This window comes from Scyliorhinus torazame, chromosome 14, assembly GCF_047496885.1.
Source record: "Scyliorhinus torazame isolate Kashiwa2021f chromosome 14, sScyTor2.1, whole genome shotgun sequence".
In the NCBI taxonomy this organism is placed as follows: domain Eukaryota; kingdom Metazoa; phylum Chordata; class Chondrichthyes; order Carcharhiniformes; family Scyliorhinidae; genus Scyliorhinus; species Scyliorhinus torazame.
In genome coordinates, this window is record NC_092720.1 from 46,202,856 (window position 1) to 46,216,734 (window position 13,879).

General features: G+C 47.4%; 1 protein-coding gene across 2 annotated transcripts in view; it reads right to left on the reverse strand.

Moving 5' to 3' along the window:
* ece2a (endothelin converting enzyme 2a) overlaps window positions 1-13,879 on the reverse strand; it is a 465,220-nt gene that overhangs the window by 15,756 nt on the left and 435,585 nt on the right. The gene's annotated exons all lie outside the window — the stretch shown is intronic.

The window sequence follows — 13,879 nt, forward strand, 5'->3', positions numbered from 1 at the left end:
ATTTGCCTATGTAGTTATTTGCCTATGTAAGATTGCATTGGTGGCTTTTACACATATTAATGTTAATAATCTTTATTGTCACAAGTAAACTTACATTTACACTGCAATGAAGTTACCGTGTAAAGCCCCTAGTCGCCGCATTCCGGCGCCTGTTCGGGTACACAGAAGGAGAATTCAGAATGTCCAAATTACCTAACAGTGCATCTTTCGGGACTTGTGGATGGAAACCGGAGCACCTGGAGGAAACCCACGCAGGCACAGGGAAAAACGTGCAGACTCCTCACAGGCAGTGACCGAGCTGGGAATTGAACCCGGGACCCTGGCGCTGTAAACCAACAGTGCTAACCACTGTGCGACCGCGCTGCCCATTAGTGTAGGCCAGAACATCCTGCTACACTCCCACAGAGATGCAGTCCTCAATTTCAGAACCATTCACAGTGATTTCATTAACCATTTTAAAAATTCCAAAGTTTAAAGGAACTATGCATAATGTTAAGTCATTTCATTTCTGTCACAGCAATTTGCTAAACATTTTTATTTAAAAGTGCGCAAAACTCACATCAAGTGAAAATATTTTCCAGACATTATTCAACCTATTTGAAATAATACAATTATTGACGCATGCTGGGTTGATGACTGGATTGCTAGTTGAAATTAATTCAGTTTCCCATATGGTGGGCTCACCAAATCCCTATCAAGATAATTTCCCAAATGTGGCCATTTTCTATTTGAACAAAATCTTTTTTTAAAGTATATGTATTGGAATTTTGCACGTTAGGAACAGACACAACAAAGTTACAAAATAATACCATACATAAGGATAGCAGAAAAATAGACTCAACTAACATGGGCACAAAATGGAACAGGAGAATGACATCACAACAGGCTCAGTGCAATCACTGGGCAAAACTGAATAATCCCGTAACCCCACCAGAAACCAAGGGAAGAACAGGGCAAAGTCAGAAACTACGCACCCTCCCATGCCGTACGACACACAGCTAAGTAAGGGAGCACTAACATATAACCTCATCGGCTGCAGCAGCTCAACAGCACCAGCAGCACAACCTAGCCATCTCTGTCAGATATCAAACCCAACAGCCCCCTGCAGAAACCAAGAACGGATATATCATACCCAACACTACAAAAAAACCCAAAGAAAGTCCGCAAAATCTCCAGCACTAAGGGGAATATACAAGCACATAGTCCAGGCCCGGGAGAGAATCAACATCAATATAGTCACAACATAATGATGAGAGGACCAGCAGCAAAAAGGAGCAGAGAGAAAAGACCAGGGGCGGGATTCTCTGTAGCCCGACGTCGAAATTGAGAACGGTTGGGCGGAGAATGGCTCCCGACACCGAAATCGGGGCAGACACCTGTTTGACGTTGCTTCGCGATGCTCTGCCCCCTCCAAATCGGCGTCATTGGGACATGTGCAGTCGCAACCCCATCAACGTCATCAGCTGGCCCACCCGCGATGCTCCACCTCCAAAGGGCTTAGATCCCGAGGGCGCGGGACACGTGTGGTCCCAGTAGTCGGGAGCCTGGTGTGCCGGCTGTGGGCAATGTCCAACGCCACCACACTGAGCCGAGATCCGTGCTGCTGGCCGGGGGCGTTTCTGTTAGGGCTGGGGGGAGTGGGGGGGGGAAGGCCAGGAGGTGGGCTATGAGATCGGGGTCGACAGGTATGTGCTCCAGCATGGCCGGTACCATGTTTTATGCCGCAATCGGTGCGTGTGTGGGGGGTGTAGGCGTATGCAACTGCAGCTTGTCAGCCCTGCGCATGTGCGTCCCTGGATCCAGCGATTCTCTGGCCGTTTTCTGCGCGTTCCGTGGGTGTTTCACACGGCACCAATGCTGGCCCCTCACCGGTACTGGAATCGTTGAGGGATTTGTGCTGATTTTCCTGTCGTGAAACTTCACGGATCCTCCGTTGGCCCCGGTACTTAGCCTCAGGAACAGAGAATCCAGCCCCAGAGCTACCTCCACGAAGGGGAACGACAAATACTCACAAAGCCCATAACGTAAGAAAGGATAATCATTCCAGTCCCTGCTGGCAAGGGATCCCCGGGGTGGGATCTTTGTGAGTATTTGACTTGCCAGTCAGCACTCAAAACGACCCCCTGGCAATCCACACCACAACTAGGACCACCCAGGAGAAAAGCCAACATCACCTGAAAACGTTCAAGCCGATATCCAGTCGGCCTCGATATGACCAGGATAGAACTGCACTTCCCAATAGTTCAGGGGAAAAGCAAGGGCAAAATGAGAGACGCAGTGGAGGGCTCAGCCCGCATCCCAGAAGATAAAAAGGAAGAAAAAACAATAACCATTGGAGCTAATCACACAGATAACAGGGAAACAGCATCCAACCCAAACCCCACTCTTCACGGGCAATGGGCAGCACGGTAGCACAAGTTGATAGCACTGTGGCTTCACAGCGCCAGGGTCCCAGGTTCGATTCCCTGCTGGGCCACTGTCTGTGCGGAGTTTGCACGTTCTCCCCGTGTCTGCGTGGGTTTCCTCCGGGTGCTCCGGTTTCCTCCCACAGTCCAAAGATGTGCAGGTTAGGTGGATTGGCCGTGCTATATTGCCCTTAGTGACCAAAAAGGTTAGGAGGGGTTATTGGGTCCCGGGGATAGGGTGGAAGTGAGGGCTTAAGTGGGTCGGTGCAGACTCAATGGGCCGAATGGCCTCCTTCTGCACTGTATGTTCTATGTACTATGTAATAGCCTGACCCAAGCCAATAAAGGGGAGATGCAACCACTCAGTCCCACAAGGGTGCATCTCACCTGCACCAGGGAATAGAAGGGGCTGGTTTAGCACAGGGCTAAATCGCTGGCTTTTAAAGCAGACCAAGGCAGGCCAGCAGCACGGTTCAATTCCCGTACCAGCCTCCCCGAACAGGCGCTGGAATGTGGCGACTAGGGGCTTTTCATTTGAAGCCTACTTGTGACAATAAGCGATTTTCATTTCATTTCCATTTCATTTCATTTCAACAAGAAAACAGGATAAAAAAATACAAGGATATTAAACATATAATTGCCAGACAATTTAGAGTTTCTCAATCTTCAACCATTACTCTTGACCATTGCAGTTTTAATTCAGGCTGCATTGTTGCCAATGTCATGCACTGCAGCAGTTCTAACTACATGGGGCAGAGTTATGGTCTGGGAACCAGGAGGTATGAATTTCTTTGACCGTCTTTGAGCTTTAACTCCTGGCAGTATGAAACTTGCTCTTGTATAAAATTAGGAAAGAGAAATAATAATTTGGGCATTTAATATAATATTAACTGTGATTGGAATGTTGATCTATAATGACATAAATACATGTGACCCCAACACAATCCATTGTTGTAGTTGAATTGCAACAAAGAGTGACCTTAATGGCTATAAAGCAGACCTGTAAACCCCCATCACAATCTTCCCCTGACCATGCTCTTCCCTCCAGTTGCAAAATTAATCTCATTGCTCTTGGCTGCGGCTTTCACCGGGGCCTTCCCTGCCTGACACACAGCACAAACCTCTGGGGAGGGGTTGGGGTTCCTCAGGCAAGAAGAGGGGTATTTGTGTCCGTGTGGGGGATTAAATTCTTTGTTAAAAGCAAATTACTGTGGATGCTGGAATCTGAAACAGAAACAGAAAATATTGGACAATCTCAGCAGGTCTGACAGCATCTGTGGCGAGAAAAGGGAGCAAACTTTTTGAGTCTGGATGACTTTGATAAAGCGTCAATCAGACTCGAAACGTTAGCTCCCTTTTCTTGCCACAGATGCTGTCAGACCTGCTGAGATTGTGCAGTATTTTCTGTGTTTAAATTCTCTGAAATTGATGTCAGCTATGGATCCCTATTACTGTTTCCTCCCGGTCCAAAAGACAAGACGTCATTGGATTTCTGCACTTACAAGAGCCAGTACGCATTCGGGTATTGACAGCCAATCTTGTATTGGCACAAGATACAGACTAGGATTTTTGGGATGGCAGGGTTTACTGGCTTGTCATCTGAAAAGTCACTGCCTGCTCCGCAACAATTTCACACATCGAGTGGTCATTGGATGCAGATGGGAATTCCGCCCCTCACTCTGGAGGAAGTGCCACCTCAGAAATCTGCCAGCTAATCTGATTGGCCAGCAAATCTTTATATCCCTGCAGTGCCAGAAGCTGCAGTAGACAGTGTCATGTGAGAGTACCTTTAAGAAATGGGTGTTTATAAATGGGTGCGTATATAAGTATCTGTAGTGAGAGTACCTTTAAGAAATGGGTGTTTATCACTGCAGTAATGTCAGAGAGTGGGTGGAGCTGGGCTGTCTGTCAGCTTTTTACTTTCGTTTAGGCTGTTTGCTGCAGGGTGTGTTTTAGTTTCCTTTTCCAGAGCTGGATAGCTGCAGTCACAGTCAGAAGGTGAATTAGAGTCTCTCTCTGTAAATCGGTCCTGGTGCTTTAAAACTAATAACTGCTCTCAGTAGTGACTTTAACCTGATGTGCTTCTGTTAAAAGGTATTTTAAGTCTTATGGATGTCAAAAGGAAAGTAAGAATTACTTAGTGTTGTTTTCTTTGGGGATTATATTTGTATTGATGGTTGCTAAGATGTTCATTGTATGTTTTAAAAAGGTTAACTTGAGTTCATAGAATAAACATTGTTTTGCTATAAAAAAATACTTTTCCATTTCTGCTCTACCACATCTGTAGACTGGGCTGTGTGCTCCCCACACCACATTCTATTAAAAGTTGTGGGTCAGGTGAACTCCATGATACACTTTGGTGTTCTCTAAACCCTGGCCCATAAGAACAGGACTGGGACTGCATGCAGTCCCCGGAGCCTAAGTCCAAGGATTCGTGGAAGATGCAAGTTTCGACGGGCTCAGAGCAGGGAGTGAATGAGGCCTGGGGAATGAACAGTGGAGGGATTGCGTTGTAGCGGGGTGGGAGGTCCTGTGGCTAACAGGCTTTAAGGGGGAGTGCCTGAAGTTAAAAGGGAAATTCTGAAGGAGTTGCCCTTCCCCCTTTCCTGCCTGAGGCCTGAACCCGATTATTTTCAAGCTTCATCATATCCAGGAATTACTTCCACCAACCTAATAATTGAGGCTGGGCGATAAAGGTCCTTGAGTGGACAATCATTTTCCACTTAAGGGCCCCAATTGGTGCAACAGCAGGCAACATGTCTGAAGCCTCGCTTGTCCCAGTGTAAAATTTCTGAGAGTTTGGGGTGAGCGGGTGCTCAGTGGGAAGCTCCTCTGCGATATTTCACACTGACCCCTCCCCCCTATAAACCTATTAGCAGGTGAGCGTAAAATTCAGGCCACAGTGTTATTTCAGGCTGGATTTTTGCCATTTAAATTCCTGGTTAAGAGATTGCCAAACTGCAAATATATTTCAGATGCTTAACCTGACATCTATTACTGTGAATTAAAAAATATATTCAACACCACATTCATCATCAAGCCAACAGCGAACCTTCCAGAAAATCTCAACATGAGGAAACTGGCACGCTAATTAGCCAATCATGATTAAAGCTACTTCCATGTTAGAAAGCTGACAAATACATCTCAAATCTTAGCTGTTCAAGAGGTTTCCTTTTGAAGGGGTTGTATTATCTGTTCCTTAAGCAATTACAATTCTGTGCACTGTTCAGACACTGTAATGTTGTTGGAACAATGTTGTTGATGCTTCTATCCCGATAGCAGTAATATTGTAAGTGCAGTCCTTCCTTGTTAATAATATTAGCCAAAGAATAATCACTGGAACACTCTTAAAACCTCCAAAAGTATCTAGGTATAAGCCTAGGTGACAAATGGCAAGGAAACAGAAAATGGAAATTGTATTGCAAACTGTAAAGGCGAAATTGAATTCTTCGAGCCAAACTTTCTTTTAAAAAAAATTTTTTTATTAGGGTACTTGCAAGTTTTTATAATAATAATAATGCCATGAACATAGTACAATAAACATTTTCCCTCCCATCCAAATCTTCACACACCCCAACCATGAAACAACAATCTGGCCCTCTCTCCCCCCCCCCCCTCTCCCCTTTGGAATACTGCTTTTGCTGACAGTTTAATTTTCCCCAAGCAAGTTGACGAACGGCTGCCACCTCCGGGTGAACCCTACCATTGACCCTCTTAAGGCAAACTTTATTTTCTCAAGACTGAGAAGCCCAGACATGTCAATAACCCAGGTCTCTACACTCGGGGGCTTCGAGTCCCTCCACATTAACAACATCCGTCTCCGGGCTACCAGGGAGGCAAAGGCCAAGACGTTGGCCTCTTTCGCCCCCTGAACTCCCGGCTCTTCCGACACTCCAAAGATCGCCACCTCTGGACTCGGCACCACCTGTGTTTTGAGTACTGTGGACATTGCCTCAGTGAAACCCTACCAGAACCCTTTAAGCTTCGGGCATGCCCAGAACATGTGGGCATGGTTTGCTGGGCTTCCCGTGCACCTCGCACACCTGTCCTCTATCCCCAAAAACTTGCTCATCTGGGCCACAGTCATGTGTGCCCAGTGGACTACCTTGAATTGTATCAAGCTAAGCCTGGCACATGATGAGGATGTATTAACCCTGCTTAGGGCATCCGTCCACAGACCCGCCTCTATCTCTCCTCCTAGCTAGTCCTCCCACTTGCCCTTAAGCTCCTCCACCGGGGTTTCCTCTGCATCCCAAAGCTCCTGGTAAATATCTGATACCTTCCCCTCTCCCACCCAGGTACTGGAGACAACTCTGTCCTGCATCCCCTGTGGCGGCAGCATCGGGAAGGCCGGAACCTGCTTTCTCAAAATGTCTCGCACCTGCAAATACCTATACCCGTTCCCTGCTGGCAATTCAAATTTATCCTCCAAGGCTTTCAAGCTGGGGAAGCTCCCATCTATAAATAGATCCCCCATCCTTTTAATTCCTGCCCATTGCCATCTACAGAACCCTCCATCCAGTCTACCAGGTACAAACCGATGGTTCTTGTAGATCGGGGTCCAAACCGATGGGGTTGAGGATCTGCTTTACGCTGATGACCTGCTCTTGTATATTTCAGACTCGTTGGAGGGGATGGGGGAAGTAATACGAATCCTGGGGGAATTTGGCAATTTTTCGGGGTATAAATTGAACATGGGGAAAGCGAGATGTTCGTGATCCAGGCAAGAGGACAGGAGAAGAGACAGGGAGAGCTGCCGCTTAGAATGATAGGAAAGAGCTTTCGATATCTGGGAATCCAAGTGGCTCAGGAATGGGAGGCACCCACTCTCTCCACCCTCTTATATATCCTCCACTGCCCCCAGATTCTCAGAGCCGCCTCCACCACTGGACTTGTGGAGTATCGGGCCGGCGAGAACGGCAGAGGTGCCGTTACCAATGCTCCCAGACTGGTGTCTTTACATGACGCCGCCTCCATCCGCTCCCATACCGACCCCTCCCCCGCTACCTAATCATGGCTAGATTAGTCGCCCAGTAGTAATTGCAGAAGTTCGGCAGCGCGAACCCACCCTCCCCCCGACTGCGCTCCAGCAACACTTTCTTCACTCACGGGGTTTTACCAGCCCACACAAAGCCCAAAATAACCTTATTCACCTGCTTGAAAAAGGCCCTTGGGATGAAGATGGGGAGGCACTGAAAGACAAACAGAAATCTGTAGAGGACCGTCATTTTCACGGTCTGTACCCTCCCCGCTAGTGATAGCGGGAGCATGTCCCATCTCTTAAAGTTCCCTTTCATTTGTTCTACCAGCCGGGATAGGTTTAACTTGTGCAGTGCCTCCCATTCCTGAGCCACTTGGATTCCCAGATATCGAAAGCTCTTTCCTATCATTCTAAGCGGCAGCTCTCCCTGTCTCTTCTCCTGTCCTCTTGCCTGGATCACGAACATCTCGCTTTCCCCATGTTCAATTTATACCCCGAAAAATTGCCAAATTCCCCCAGGATTCGTATTACTTCCCCCATCCCCTCCAACGAGTCTGAAATATACAAGAGCAGGTCATCAGCGTAAAGCAGATCCTCAACCCCAGCCCCCGAATCAGCCCTTTCCAGTTCCTAAATGTTCCCCCTCAAAACCTCCATTACAAATCATACTGGCTACGACCACTACCATCTAGAAGGACAAGAGCAGCAGATACCTGGGAGCCCCATCACCTGGAGGTTCCCCTCCAAGTCACCCACCACCCCGACTTGGAAATATAGCGCCCCTCCTTCACTGTTGCTGGGTCAAAATCCTGGAACTCTCTCCCTAAAAGCACTGTAGGTGTACCTACTCCTCAGGGGCTGCAACAGTTCAAGAGGACAGCTCACCACCACCTTCTGAAGGGTAACTAGGGATGGACAATAAATGCTGGCCTAGCTAGCGACACCCACATCCCATAAATGAATATTAAAAAATATAAATAACTTGACAGTTCTACAGACCTTATGCACCCTTCAAGAACATTTACGACCTCTCTAAAGATTCGTAACTCCCAAACTATGGGATGAGGTCCCTGCTCCTGCAAAAATTGAGTTTGTTCAACTTGTCATTGAATTGAAATGGTCTGGTCCCCCCTCAGCAAAAATAGGATCTGTTGGAAATGGCGGCAGAACTTCTGGATCCAGGTGATGTCTGTTTTGTTATTCTCTTGACGTAGCCTAAGCTGCTTCCTTGATGTGCACTCTGACAAAGGAAGGTTCAGACTTGGAGATCGCTTTAACACATTTATTAAGTTATTAACAATTCTCCTACTTGGATTCGAGGTTACTGTTAATCCTGATATAGCTACTCAGACTGACTAACCAGTCTGCTACAATCCACGTGGTGGGAGTGATGTTCAATCAACCCTGTGTCTGTACTCATTGAGAGTCTCCACTGGAAAGAGGCTGAGCATGTGTGATGTGTCCTTTTATATGGGTTGGTGTAATGCCCTCCTGTGGTAGTGCCACCCCTGTGTGTATCGTGACATTAACCCTTTGTGTACTTACAGTGATGTATATCACCACAATGTCCACCAGTATTAAAGAACTCCACATTTCAGCAAAAATTCAACCTTTCATATTTTAATAGTTCAATGGTATGATTCGATTTGTGCCCAAGTAGTGCTGGTGCAGACTACAGAAGGTCACTGACAGTGTGAAATAGGCAAAATTAATGGAAGAGATTATAATTTCTTCCAATGTTTTTGCTGTTTAGCAGACACGAGGGGCTGGACTTTCAATTGCCTGTGGGGATGCACTGAAAATCCTGTTCATGGAAGGCGTCACTGGATCCCAACACCTCTGGAATGTGATGCAACTTTCAAAGGTGGGGGGAATAGTCGGAAACCTGTGAGCCTGCAACTGGATGGTTGTTGAGCCCATTAAAAGGCTTTTGATCTGGTATTGAGAGTGTTGCATTTGTGAGCAGTGCATAGTAGGGCCATTGCAAATAACTTGAAGCTCTTGGGATCATCTGGGCAGCAGAGGTTGGTTGAGGAAGCCCTGGTGAATGAATGAACGAATGCCAGTAAAAAGAGTTCAGAGGGAGAACACTGCTTTGATATTGGACAGAGGAGCAAGTAAGAGCTTCTGAGCAGTTGCACCTCCTGGTGAAGAGGAGGCCAGAGGGTGCTTCATGGTGGTACAGTGGTTAGCACTGTTGCCTACAGCGCCAAGGACCCGGGTACAATCCCAGCTCCGGGTCGCTGTCCTTGTGGAGTTTACACAATTTCTCCCTGTCTGTCTGCGTGGGTCTCACTCCACAATCCAAAGATGTGCAGGGTAGGTGGATTGGCCATGCTAAATTGCCCTTAATTGGAAACAAAAGAGGCCAGTGGAGCACAGTGACGGATTGCAAGAGGAAGAAATCGCTACGTAAGAATATTTTGTACTGAACCAAGAGTCAACTAACTGCAAATGACAGAGAGCGAGTGCTGTAGGGTACTGCGCCAATCCAGGCAGTTGGTTTTGGACATCCTTGCCCTAGTGCAAACCGACCTGTTAACTTGACCTGTCCACATGGCAGTTCTCTACTTGCAGTTCTCAAGATCACCACTGCCCTGAACTTATATACATCCGAATTGTTCTGCCGATTAGCCGTGAACAAGGGTGGCATCGCATCATGCCACCAGGCAAGTCACAAATGCTGTATTCAGGAGAACTGAAAATCCATCCATTTTGAGACAGATGGAATATTGCAGGCTCATAGTGGTTTATTGCCATTGATGGATTCTCTCAGGTTCAGGGAATTATTGATTGTATCCAAGGAGTGATCAAGGCACTGACAGGCCAGCCAGCAAGATTCATGAACAGGGCTTCCATTTAATGAATGTCCAGCTGGTCTATGACCACAGGAAGTGCATCTTTCCGGGCTGTAATCATTTCTCTATCCTTCAAGAGTCTCAGGTGCCGTACCTCTTTAGGACAACATCCATACTTGTGAGTGATTGCTGGGAGATAAGGGTCATCTTCTGAGGAGGTGTTCTTGCATCCAGACATGGGTGGAGAGAGGTGCTGCAATCAAAGCCATCTCCTAACACAAACTTGCATTGAACAGATCATTGGAATCTGAGGATGAGTTTCCATTGCCTTGACTGCTTGACTGGTGCTCTCCAATATGAGCCCACCAGGATGTGATTCAGCATGCAGAACAATTTGACTTTCTGCAACGTCACTCTTCCTGGAAGTGGGACGGGGGAAAGAAAGAAGTGGAGGAAGAGAATGAAGGGGATGCTCCAGAGGAGCCCGATGTCCAGGATTTGGAAGAAGACCTCCCAGGCTGTTGCAGGGCTCAGATAATAAGCAGGCTGGCCATTCTAATTCAGCCTGGGCCATTCTAATTCAGCGAGGTTTCACTTATGTGTCTCCCACTCCTTATAGCAGGTGATTCTGTAACTCACCATCCATCAGAAAGCAAAATCATCCTGCAAGCACACAGATCTGGATAATTTCATTCACACCCAAAGACATTACCAAATGCCAATATTCCCCCACTGCACAGACCATGGCAACATTGCAAACTAAGGCCCTGCTGACAGCCCCTCTTAACTACATATCTCTTTGAAATCAAACAACAATATCACTCAAAAGCATAAGCAATTATTATTAGAGGAAAAGTTAATAAACAAACAAATTGAGAAAACATCACCTTGGCAACTCATAGGTTGCAACGGACAGCATGGTGTCTTCTGTTCCCACCCATGCCTAGGAGGTATTCATTTTTGGCTGAGAATGAGGTAGAAGCAGCCTGCTCCCTAGTCTCTATGCTCGGCTGAGATGTCTGTGGTACTGTCCTTCTCATGGAGGTTACTGTTTTGATTGTTCCAGAGGCTGCTGTGGAAGCTGTATTATCACAGGAGCAGTCTCTGTCATAAGGCCTTGCTGAATGGATGGTTTCTGAGGCCAAGGGGGTTTGAGCTAGCTCCAGTGCCTTTGAGGAGTTATTCCCTCATCAGCCTCTTCTGCTGAATTAGCCCTTTCATGGTGCGCTTGCACCCTGGATGAGGCCACTGGCTGGGTTGCAGCTGCCATCCACTCCAAGCATTTCTGCACTATCAGCAACACAGAGAGCCTCACTCTAACTGTGCATGTCAATGCGCTGTTCCTGAGCCCACTCAGGGAGGGGGTGTTGCATATGGCCTTCCAAGAGAATGGCCACTCTCTTGATGCAAGGGTTCATGTGCTCAAAATGCTGAGTTATCATGGAGCATGTGCATTGGATGGCCTCCTCCATTATCTGTCCAATGCTTTGCAATACCACAGGGATTTGTCATTTAGGAACTCACTCGCCTCTGATGCTCCAAATAGACCCTCCTTGTTTATGACACCTGAGGCTCAGCATTTTTACCCAGTAAGCATGGATGTGTCGGTCATCCAAGGAGGACTGTCAACAGCCGACGCTGGCTCACTCTCCTCCTCCAGCTCACTCATGCTGCCTGTTCTAATCTTGATTGAGGCCCAACCAAGGTGAGTGGGTTTATACTGGAGAAGATGCAGAGGAAGTGATAGCTCAGGTCGTGGAACATCTCCCCTCACAGATGCCCCCAACAATGACTGGGCTGGGGCATTCTGCTTCACCTCTGAAACTGATCCTGTGGGGAACACAAGAAGGTAGTGATTAGAACCCAGGCTACTCAGCAGGTGCCTGAGAAGAGCCAATTCCATAAAGGGTTTTATACTCAAAACATGCATTGAACAGGAGTATCCTCTATGCTCTTCACTTGAAGATAGAGCTATCAAATAACCCTGCTCCTCACAGTCTCCAACAGCCTGACACAATGGCACTCTCGCTATTTCCAACACCGCCTTACCCATTGGGATGTGGAGATGCCGACACTGTTCTTCCCCAGAGTGGAGAAACTATGACATCTTCTTCGCAGCCTTCAATAAGTCATCGATGAAGACAAACATCTTGGCAAGGCCATCCCCACACCCCCACTAATTGCCTTCAAACAACCGTGCAACCTCGAACAGACCACTGTTAGCAGCAAACTACCCAGCCTTCAGGCGAACAGCGACCACAACTCCACACAACCCTGCCATGGCAACATCTGCAAGATGTGCCAGATCATCGACAAGGGGACCACCATTACACATGAGAACACTACCCACCAGGAACGCGGTACATACTCATGTGACTCGGCCAACTCTGTCTACCTCATACGCTGCAGGAAAGGATGTCCTGAGGTGTGGTACAGTGGCGAGACCATGCAGACGCTGCGACAACAGATGTACGGACATTGCGCGACAATCGCCAGGCAGGAATGTTCCCTTCCAGTCGGGGAAAACTTCAGCAGTCAAAGGCATTCAGCCTCTGATCTTCGGGTAAGCGTTCTCCAAGGCGGCCTTCAGGATGTGCGACAACGCAGAATCGCCGAGCAGAAACTGGTAGCCACGTTCCGCACACGAGGCCGGCTCCAACCGCGACCTTGGATTCATGTCTCATTACATTCACTCCCCACCATCTGGCCGGGGCTTGCAAAATCCTACCAACTGTCCTGGCTTGAGACAGTTCAGACCTCTTTAACCTATGTTTATTCCTCTCTCCAGTCGCTCTGTCTGGACCGGTAAAGACTTAATTACCTGCAAAGACTCGCATTCAAAGTATCATCTTGCATCATTGGCTTTGTCTATATATGTGGTTGTGGAACCCACCTCTTCACTCACCTGATGAAGGAGCTGTGCTCCGAAAGCTTGTAATTCGAAACAAACCTGTTGGACTTTAACCTAGTGTTGTAAGACTTCTTACTGTTACCCTCAGGGTCAGAGCTTCGGGGTTCAACAGACCTGTCTAGCACATTTCCTTAGTGTTGTGGGCTCTCGTCTCCTTCAGTAAGAGGAGAGGAAGGTTTCTGAATAGGCTGTTCTCCCTCACCTATTCCACAATGACATTCTCAAGAGATGTTGCTCTCCTCAACGCTGTCTCCTATTAACTGAAACTCATATGCTAAGATTGCTGATGCATAACTTATAAAACTGTCTCCTAAGGAGAGCTATGTGCACTCTGCCCAGCTTGAACATCTCAGCAGGCATCTACAGAGACCTGTCACACAAGTGTCACTTGTCACTCACCTTTCCAGACCTTATCAGGTCATTGAATCTCTTTCTACACCGGACCCAAATCCTTTTGGTGACTTCCTGGCTGATGATCTCCATTTCCAAATCCTTCCAGGTCCTTTTTTTGTGTTGCTTTATGCATTTCCTCCATCAGACACTGGGAGCAAGATATATCTTTTCCTTGCCATGGCATTGGGTAAAGCCTCAAGGGAGGTATCCGAAAATCTTGGTGTCACCTGTGGATGTCTGCCCATGCAACGCTGGCCCTTTGAGGACTCTGCTGCTCCATCGCATCAGTGAAGCTCAGTTATGGCTGCTGCTCATCTTTTCAAAGAGTCCTCGGTAACTATGACCCGCTTCTAGGTTGCTTCCTGCACCACTAATTGGCTGCTGAACTTGT